This window comes from Triticum aestivum, chromosome 1A, assembly GCF_018294505.1.
Source record: "Triticum aestivum cultivar Chinese Spring chromosome 1A, IWGSC CS RefSeq v2.1, whole genome shotgun sequence".
Taxonomy (NCBI): domain Eukaryota; kingdom Viridiplantae; phylum Streptophyta; class Magnoliopsida; order Poales; family Poaceae; genus Triticum; species Triticum aestivum.
The window spans coordinates 353,832,758-353,843,556 of record NC_057794.1 but is presented as its reverse complement, the minus strand read 5'-3'; positions in this window follow the sequence as shown (position 1 = coordinate 353,843,556).

The window sequence follows — 10,799 nt, the reverse complement described above, 5'->3', positions numbered from 1 at the left end:
TTCGCTTAGTCATGGGAGCTTTAAACTGGGGAAGCTAGCTTTAAGCCCCCGGTTAGTGGTCGGCGACATCCGAGGTCAAGTCGTAAACACTTCGGCCAATGTTATGAACGGCCCGTCATTTAACATAGTCATCGTATCGTTGACCAGTTTACGCCTATTGTGACAGTTAGTTTTCGGCTTTCTCCACTGAGGTGCTTAACCATGCGATATGGAAGCACAATCGCAGTGGTTCTCCCTTTGCACACCTAGCCGAACAAAGCGGAACGTAGGAAGTAAGCACAGGAGCCGGGCAACCCAACTATTGACCGAAGACACAATTCGAAACCCATGCATATATAGCAATATTCGAGAATGTTTTTGCCGAATCCCTAAAGGTGTCCGGCGTTGCACTGCGAGACTAATGCTGGAAACGCATAAATAGTTTAAAAGTGCCATAGACTCGAAAAGCCAAAAAACTTGTTCAAAAGTTTAATGTCCGAACTAGATCAAGTGTTCGGTGCCAATCCAAAAATTGGACTTTAGAAAGAAAAAAAAGGTGCTTCTGTCGTGCTTTAATATGACACATCCTATCTCAAGACTTCAAGCGGGTCAGCCTACAGCTTCAACCTCCTATCACGAAGGCGAAGTACTTCTCATTAGGCCAGTTTAGCAAACTAAAACTCGAGCGGCTTGAGAGAGAAATTAGGCTCCTCGGCTAGTTACCACACACTCGTGTCGAAAAAAGGAGTGATAAATAGTAATAAAACTTTGCAACGACTAAGAAGAAAAACACTTATTATAAAATGGCTCATATAAATTTTAGAGCCCCCAAGTGACTTGGGTAAAAGAATTTTATGTATAATGATTGTATGTACCAAAGTACTTATATCGTATCTGTGTTCACCCGAACTTTATACGCGTCTTAACCGACCGTCGGCTTCTCCCTCTTCGGTCAAGGACCGAAAAGTGTTATGTACTCCACCTATCGAGAATATCGACGGTGTTTCTGATAACCAGGCAATCAGGCCATAAGGCTGTAACAGACAAAATGCGCTCAAGGAACTTATGCTATATTACTGATGAAGTGTAAGAAGCATCTTCGAAGAAAATAGTACCCCCACAGATACCTTTCTTCGGTGCTCATTGTTACTATGAGACTTGTGCAATAGATTTTTTATACTCATGAGTTTCGGTGTGTGCCGACCATAATTGATGTTAGAGTTGTGTCGAATATAGTGTACAAGGTAGGTTACAGTTGGACTTCTGAGTTGTATTGTGTTTAGACAGGATATGGAGTTGTGTCCTAGTAGGACACTTGTATCCTAGGCCTCTCTTATACAGCGGGGGTAGACACACGATGTAACCTATGCCAACATAATAGCACCGGAACACAGGGGAAGCCGGCGGCATGTGCCAGTGTCCAGGGTGACTGGGTGCGGTATTGTAGCGGTGTCGTGGGGAGGAGCGCCCATAGTCAGGCCCCGGGGATGTAGCCATATCGGTGAACCTCGTTAACAAATCTCGGTGTCGTGCTCATGTGATTGTTTGGTCCTCAGATGATCTAGGTATGCCTCGGATTTATTCTAACAAGTGGTATCATGAGCTAGGTTGTTCGTAGGCTGCGGATCGTCTTGGTGTGGAAAAAAGTCGAAGGAAATTGCAAAAGAGATCAGTTTGATATCTGCTATGCGGAGCGATCGCGAGCAACGAAGCTCGGAAAAGATCGAAGTTGCCGAAAAGCATGGAATCGACAGGAACTCGGAAGCGTGTCGACTAGAAGAAGCATTCGGGAGCGGAGTCGGCGAGATCGACGGCATATGACGGAAGCTGCGGTGCGGCGCCTGGAAGCAGCCTGTTGGGGTGCGCGTTGGCGTAGCATCATAAAGCCAGCTGAGCAGCGGCCTGGCAGGAGGTGCCTGGAGCACGTGAGCCTGAGGCCCATGTGTGTCGCGCAAGAGAGCTGCCTGGGCCAAGAGTGCCTTGATGCGTTGCGCCGAAAGTCAGCCGTGAGATTTGTTTTGAGAAAAAAAGGAAAGGAGGACCGAGTCCTCCTGTGATACAGAGAGGCAAAAGGTAGATCCAATCGGGAAGAGAAAATCCATTGATAGTGGCAATCCATCGGAATTAGCACAGGCTAGGAAAAGCAAGTTGCGCCAGCATTGGAGATTGAGCCAGGAGTAGAACATGTGAAGACCGGAAGGAATTTTTGGTTGGTTTTGCTATTGGTACGCGGAGGTTATGTTCGTGTACTTGGGGTATCGTGTGCAAAGCTCGGATAATTTTTCACGGGGTCAGCTGTACAAAGAACCATGGTGCCATCGGGTACCAGGTTTGAGGTGGAGAAGTTCAACGGAAATGGAAGCTTTGGGTTATGGCAGACAAGGGTGAAAGATTTGTTGGCGCAATAGAGATGCTTGAAGGCGTTGCACGAAGTCATGTCAGCTAAGACGGAATTATCAGGTGATGGATGGAGATTCGTGGAAGACGATTTGGGAGTCTCGAGTGTGTCATGTAGTCGGATAAGTTCGGCTAGGTCAGACTTGGACAGTCTGACGGATCGACACAAGTCGGTTGGTACAGAAGACGGTGGTGGGATCGACAACGACGACATAGGAGCGTGATGCTGATGGTGACCGACTTCAGGGGCGTGGAAACACGCGGCACGGGCCTGAGTGCTTGTGTGGCTTCGACAAGACTATGGCGCGGGGTTGATTCAAGACAGTGCACATGAGAGCTTGGAGTCGACGGGGCACGGGGGCTGGCTCGTACAACCACCATGGAGTCATGTTGAAGGTGGAGCTGGAGTCTGGAATACTTCACTCAGTGCTGATTGAGGGGCTACGACGTAAGTGCACAGAGAGTCGAAGCCTATTCAGCGGGGAAAAGCGAGTGACATGCAGTTCGGACTGGAGCCTAATGGTCTGATGGAAGCTTGAAACTCGTCATCGGCTGGTGATGATCGATGGTACTCTGCAGTGGAGGTTGAGTGGTGTGGTTTCGTGACCCTTGAGACTCGACCGGGACAGCGGAGGCTCGACGCGGTAATAGCGGCGAGGCGTGCGGTATGCATGGGACATGGAGACGGGCCAGGGCTCTGGTGGTCATACATGTGGTGAGACAACTGCGAATTTGACTCGGGATGACTACAAGCAATGGTGAAATTTCTTCAAGTTTCAGACAGGCTGTCAAGAAAGGAGCGGTGATGTTGAGTTCAAGTAACTCTTATGTGTGACATCCAATATGTGAGTTGTTCACTTTCACGCAGGTCAGTGATCAATGTGTGAGGGCGTTGGACGAATACTCTGGAAGTTGGGAGCGCAAACTAGAGTAATGTGGAACTTAATTTCGTTCGAGTGTTGACTCTCGTCAAGAAAAGAAGGGACTACATGTTGCAGGTGGAGTCATATGGAGTCTTTGGAGTAGCAGCGGTACTCATGGGATAAGCTCAAGTCCAATGTACAAGGAAGTTTGACACGTGGACGAATTCAAGGTGGTGAAGAATATTCGCCAAGGTGGAGTTTGTTAGAGTTGTGTCGAATATAGTGTACAAGGTAGGTTACAGTTGGACTTCTGAGTTGTATTGTGTTTAGACAGGATATGGAGTCGTGTCCTAGTAGGACACTTGTATCCTAGGCCTCTCTTATATAGCGGGGGTAGACACACGATGTAACCTATGCCAACATAATAGCACCGGAACGCAGGGGAAGCCGGCGGCATGTGCCGGTGTCCAGGGCGACCGGGTGCGGTATTGTAGCGGTGTCATGGGGAGGAGCGCCCATAGTCAGGCCCCGGGGTTGTAGCCATATCGGTGAACCTCGTTAACAAAACTCGGTGTCATGCTCGTGTGATTGTTTGGTCCTTGGATGATCTAGGTATGCCTCGGATTTATTCTAACAATTGAAAACAATAAGAGCGCTAGCTTTCGGCTTCACCCAGTCTGAGGTCCGGCTCGGATGACCCGATCGTGACAATCCCAGAGGTGCTCCCTTTACTCCCTAGCCGAACAATCGGGAACGTAGGGGTAAGCACAAGAGCCAGGCAACCCAGCTTGCAAATCGCTTAAGTCAACATGGTGCATATTGTGGCGTAATACACGAACAAGGAACGAAGCCGTACAAGTATAATCGTATGCAAGAAGAAAAGCTTCATAAAGGAAGCCCCCAAGTAAACGGGGTATTTGAATTTGTGTGTCACAAACAAAGTTTGGACAAGGAAATTTTTTACATGCGACTTTTTCCAAAAAAGTATAATGCTTGGTCGAACCGAACACAAGTTAAAAATTTAAAACTTGGGGCATGAAGGCAACTTAGCTGGTTAATGTGTTCGGTATTGACAACGTGGTCCGAGCTTGATACGGGACAAGGTTCCATCCCCCAAGCCTGTCCCGAGGTGGCGGAGCAAAGAGCTCGGCACGCCGAAGTGGTGACATAGCACGGCCAATGCAAGCCGGCAGAGTGATACCGAAGTCCCCGACATGGGGTAATGAAGTGTTGACGAAGCCCCTCGTCCAGCCGAGGTGACGTGGTATGTCAGTATGCCGAGTTGTCGATACTGCCCGATCTGGATCGTTTTCCTATGAACAAAAAATAGTGCAGACCGAAGATAATAGTAATGATAATAATAATAATAATAAATCGTTGCATAATTAATAATTTATGCAAAGTGAGTAATAAAAAAAATATGGCCTGACGCCGAAGTCAATGTCGACGCAGGGTGTCGGCGTGATGCAGTAAAGGCGTGGCAAAGCCTGAATTCACAGGTCGGTCCGAGTTCTGGATGCGGCGTTCGCTGGACCATGTACGGAAACTGACCAAACCACCATGCGACCGTCGTTAATGCGGCCATCATTTGATAGATCTGTGTACATATGATGAACAAACCAGAGTAATGATTCCTTGGGAAAAATGAACCCGAACAAGCAAAAAATACTAGGATTAATAGCATCTGGTTTATTTGTTGTAGAAATTCGAAGAAAGGTGATTCCGAAAATTGGGACTCGATCCGCACACCCATTGCCTGATGGGCGATAAAGCGATGGTATGGCGATGTTGGCAAAGGTTGGCTCGACGAGGCAAAGCCCTCGGTCCAGCTAACGTGACGGAGCTGGTCGGCTAGTGACGCCGACGTCTTTGGAGTAGGTTGATGAAGAGATGGTGAAGCCCCCGGTCCAGCCGAGATGTCGAAGTAGGTCGGCGTGATGGACACCAGCTTGAAGAAGCAATAGTGCGGCCCTGCTGATGCAGGTTGTGACGTGGTCGACGCCGGCTTGATGAAGTGACCGTGCGGCGATGCCGGTATGCCTGCTTCGTGTAATCCGTGAGGCAGCGATGTTGGTGATGATTTATCCTTCACGATGTCGGACTCTTATTCGGCATGCCGAGATGATGATCCAAAGATGTTGAGCTCGGCTCAACAAAGTGACGACGTGTCAAGCGCAGGTCGGCAGCCGTAGAGCAACGTTGTCGGGCTGGTTTGACACCAGCGCGATGGTGAAGATCTTATTGGAAAAGACATCAAAATTAGCAGGATGTGTTTGGGAACAAAACACAATACCCAACACAAAACTTCCTTCAAAAAGGATGTCCGAAATCCCGTTCATAAAAAAGATGAGTTCGGGTCAGATTCGTTCTCGCGTAGAAAACAGATCCGAAAAGTGATGCACTAATCGGAAGGTTCCCGGAGTTTGGACGGTCGGATCGAGCTGAAATTTTGGGAGGTGGTGGATATATTAATTCCGCAGCCGATCAACGGTCGGATCTTCCAAAGGACGTCCGATCTAGAAGCTGGACACCACGCCCTAAACTTGCCCATATTCTCGTCCAGATTTGACAGGGCTCTGGTATATCGCGGATTGCCAGAGATTCCTCTATCGGAACTCGACGAAATTTTCCAGGGTTGTTGTAGACTTAATTCCGCACGGTTCCACTGAAGCAATCGTTAAAACGACACTTGAGGAGGCGGTGGCGGCGGATACAAGTTCGTTGTCCGGAAAAACAGCACGGTCGCTTGAGGGCAATGTTGACGTTGAACCCCGGGCTCCCTAGATGATTCCTCCATGATCTTGATAGAGATCGAAGTTGATGTTGATGAAGGCCCTCATCCGAACATGATGATCGGAGGTAGGGCGCAGTCCTTGGTCGAACCAAGGTGACCAGTCGAGCTGGTGACGAAGATGCCGAAGTTGCAGTTGATCTGCAGGCGAGCCATCGGTGTCAAAACCGGCGGATCTCGGGTAGGGGGTCCCGAACTGTGCGTCTAAGGCAGATGGTAACAAGAGGCAGGGGACACGATGTTTTACCCAGGTTCGGGACCTCTTGATGGAGGTAAAACCTTACGTCCTGCTTGATTATTCTTGATAATATGAGTAGTACAAGAGTTGATCTACCACGAGATCGGAGAGGCTAAACCCTAGAAGCTAGCCAATGGTATGATTGTATGTTTTTTATCTATCGACTAGCCTGGCCTCGGTTTATATAATGCACCAGAGGCCTAGGATAACAAGAGTCCTAGCCGAATACGCCGGTGGGGAGGAGTCCTTGTCTTGATCACCAAGTCTTGTGGAATCTTCCATGTATGCAGCAGCTGTCCGAACTGGCCCATGAGTATACGGTCACGGGGGTCCTCGGCCTAATCTAACAGATCAGGAGACGACATGGTGAGTACCCCCTAGTCCAGGACACCATCACCCGGCTCCTGTGCTTGCCTCCTACGTTCCGCTTTGTTCGGCTAGGTGTGCAAAGGGGGAACCACTGCGATTGTGCTTCCAACTCGCATGATTAAGCGCCTCAGTGGAGAAAGCCGAAAACTGACAGTCACAATAAGCGTAAACTGGTCAGTGATCCGAAGACTATATTAACTTATAAGATCGATAGAGGTCACCCCATGTTAAATGACGGGCCGATCATAATATTGGCCAAAGTGTTTACGGCTTGACCTCGGCTATCACCGAACACTAACCGGGGGCTCGTAACTAGCCTCCCCAATTTAAAGCTCCTATGACTACGTGAAAGTTATAAAGCCCGCATATCTGATTGCCTCGTTTCCGCTAACACAACCGTCTTCGGGCATTGAGACGTTGGCTAAGGGTTGTTTTGTTATTGTGAAAACACCCTGCGTAGCATCTACAAGGGGGTGGAAGCCGACGATGGGCCACTTTCAACTGATAAACGGTCGCAACAGAGTCAAAATAAACATATCATCGACGTTTGTATTTAATATACGAGGGTTGCCTTCCATAAGTATCATTATAAAGCCATAAATATGCATCAATTTGACTTAAGATTTTGGCCAAGCTGGGTTGTCAGGCTCCTGTGCTTACCCCTACGTTCCCGATTATTCTGCTAGGCGGTAAAGGGAGCACCTCTGCGATTGCTACTACCGGGTCATCCGAGTTAGTACCTCAGATTGGGTGAAGCCGAAAGCTAGCAATCTTAAAGGATATAATTGGTCGGCAACGACAGAAGTGAAAATTTTGGTTCATTAATACTTTAGAGTTCGGGAACTTTCCCCGGACTAAATCCTCAATATTTTCCTCCTACATTGATCGGAGGTGAGGTTTTATGATCATGATCAGCATGACAACCCAAAGAAAGGAACCCATAGCGGGACTATTTTCTTCGGAAGATGTTTCTTATGTTAAAATGTAATATAACATATCTCTCAGTGTACCTTTGTTTATAAAACCATATGGCCGGATTGCCTTGTTTGTTGTAAATCTTTGCCCTTATAAAGGCTTTATAAAGTAGGGTAAACACTCCTCGGCTACTGGCCGAGGAGGTTGAAGTCGATGGTCGGTCAACAAAGTTTTGTATAATGCGGATCCGAGCATTAATGATGTAGAGTACTTGGATACATAGAATCATTACACATAATTTGTGATTTTACTCCGAATATCGATCCTTAATTCGGCCACCCGTGCCCACATTAAGGCTCGGGGGCTACTGGGCTTCAGGCTTATCATTTACTAATATTCAAGGGGTACATCGATCCCCTGATCTGGTGTTGCCACCCGACCAGTGGCTCGCGGGCTACTACATTGCCTATTCAATGCAACAAATTCAAAGTGCTCAGTGTTCGGCTTGACCGAGCTATAAGCAAACGTGTCTTAGGACAATAATAGGTACCATCTTGGGCCTATTCGGCATAAAGCTTAGATACAAATGGTTGGCTCCATAGAGGGCATTTCTGGCATTAAGCTCGGCTAAACTACTTCGACTTTTTTGAGCCAAGATGATCTATGACACTTCGGATATAGTCTGGCATTGGAGCTCGGATACTCTCCGGCATTGGAGCTTGGATGTAGTCTGGTGTTGGAGCTTGGGTACAGTCCGGCGTTGGAGCTTGGATATGGTCCGGCGTTGGAGTGATACGTCCATTTTGCATCATGCTTTTATATCGATATTTATTGCATTATGGATTGTTATTTCACTTTATGTCACAATACTTATGGCTATTCTCTCTTATTTTACAAGGTTTACATAAGGAGGGAGAACGCCGGTAGTTGGAATTCTGGGCTGGAAAAGGAGCAAATATTAGAGACCTATTCTGCGCAACTCCAAAAGTCATGAAACTCCACAGAACATTTTTAAATAAATAAAGAAAAATCCTCGCCAAAGATGAAGGCCGGGGGGCCCACACACTGCTCACGAGGGTGGGGGCGCGCCCCCCTCCTAGGGCGCGCCCCCTACCTCGTGGGCCCCCTGGTGGCTCTCCGACGCCCATCTTATCCTATATGAGGTCTTTCGATGAGAAAAAAATAAGAAGGAACTTTTCGAGACGAGACTCCACCGCCACGAGGCAGAACCTTGGCGGATCCAATCTAGAGCTCCGGTAGAGCTGTTCTGCCGGGGAAACTTCCCTCCGGGAGGGGGAAATCATCACCATCGTCATCACCAACGCTCCTCTCATCGGGAGAGGGAAATATCCATCAACATCTTCACCAGCACCATCTCATCTCCAAACCCTAGTTCATCTATTGTATGCAATTCTTGTCTCAAAGTCCGGGATTGGTGCTAGTAGCTTGCTAGTAGTGTTGATTACTCCTTGTAGTTGATGCTAGTTGGTTTATTTGGTGGAACATCATATGTTCAGATCCTATATGCATATTATTACCCCTCTGATTATGAAAATGAATATGGTTTGTGAGTAATTACATTTGTTCCTGAGGACAAGGGAGAAGTCTTGCTATTAGTAGTCATGTGAATTTGGTATTCGTTTGATATTTTGATAAGATGTATGTTGTCTAGCCTCTAGTGGTGTTATGTGAACGTCGACTACATAACACTTCACCATTATTTGGGCCTAGAGGAAGGCATTGGGAAGTAATAAATAGATGATGGGTTGCTAGAGTGACAGAAGCTTAAACCCTAGTTTATGCGTTGCTTCGTAAGGGGCTGATTCGGATCCATATGTTTCATGCTATGGTTAGGTTTACCTTAATACTTTTGTTGTAGTTGCGGATGCTTGCAATAGAGGTTAATCATAAGTGGGATGCTTGTTCAAGTAAGAACAGCACCCAAGCACCGGTCCACCCACATATCAAATTATCGAACGCGAATCATATGAACATGATGAAAACTAGCTTGACGATATTCCCATGTGTCCTCGGGAGCGCTTTTCCTTATATAAGAGTTCGTTCCGGCTTGTACTTTGCTACAAAAGGACTGGGCCACCTTACTGCACTTTATTTACTTTTGTTACTTGTTGCTCGTTACAATTTATCTTATCACAAAACTATTTGTTACCACTTATTTCAGTACTTGCAGAGAATACCTTGCTGAAAACCGCTTATCATTTCCTTCTGCTCCTCGTTGGGTTCGACACTCTTACTTATCGGAAGGACTACGATAGATCCCCTATACTTGTGGGTCATCAAGACTCTTTTCTGGCGCCATTGCCGGGAAGTGTAGCGCCTTTGGTAGGTGGAATTTGGTAAGGAAATATTTATATAGTGTGCTGAAATTTACTGTCACTTGCTACAATGGAAAGTAATTCTCTGAGGGGCTTGTTCGGGGTATCTTCACCCTGTCTAGTAGAGCAAAGAGTTGCTCCACAACCTACTGAACCTATTGAAAATTAAACTCCTTTTGAATTTCCTTCGGGTATGATGGAAAAACTGCTAGCTAACCCTTTTACAGGAGATGGAACAAAGCATCCTGATTAGCACTTAATATATGTGGATGAAGTTTGTGTATTATTTAAGCTTGCAGGTTTACCCGATGATGTTGCTAAGAATAAGGTCTTCCCTTTATCTTTGAAGGGAGACGCATTGATATGGTATAGGCTATGTGATGATATGAGATCATGGAACTATAAAAGATTGAAATTGGAATTTCATCAAAAGTATTACCCTATGCATCTTGTTCATCGTGATCGCAATTATATATATAATTTCTGGCCTCGCGAAGGAGAAAGCATCGCTCAAGCTCGGGGGAGGCTTAAATCAATGTTATATTCATGCCCCAATCATGAGCTCTCGACAGAAATAATTATGCAAAGTTTTTATGCTCGGCTTTCTCATAATAATCAAACCATGATCGATACTTCTTGTGCTGGCTCTTTTATGATGAAGACTATTGAATTCATATGGAATTTATTGGATAGAATTAAACACAACTCTGAAGATTGGTATCTCGACGAAGGTAAAGAGTCAGGTATGACACCTAAGTTTGATTGTGTTAAATCTTTTATGGATACCGATATTTTCCGTAAGTTTAGCACTAAATATGGACTTGACTCTGAGATAGTAGCTTCTTTTTGTGAATCTTTTGCTACTTATGTTGATCTCCCTAAGGAGAAGTGGTTTAAATATCATCCTCCCA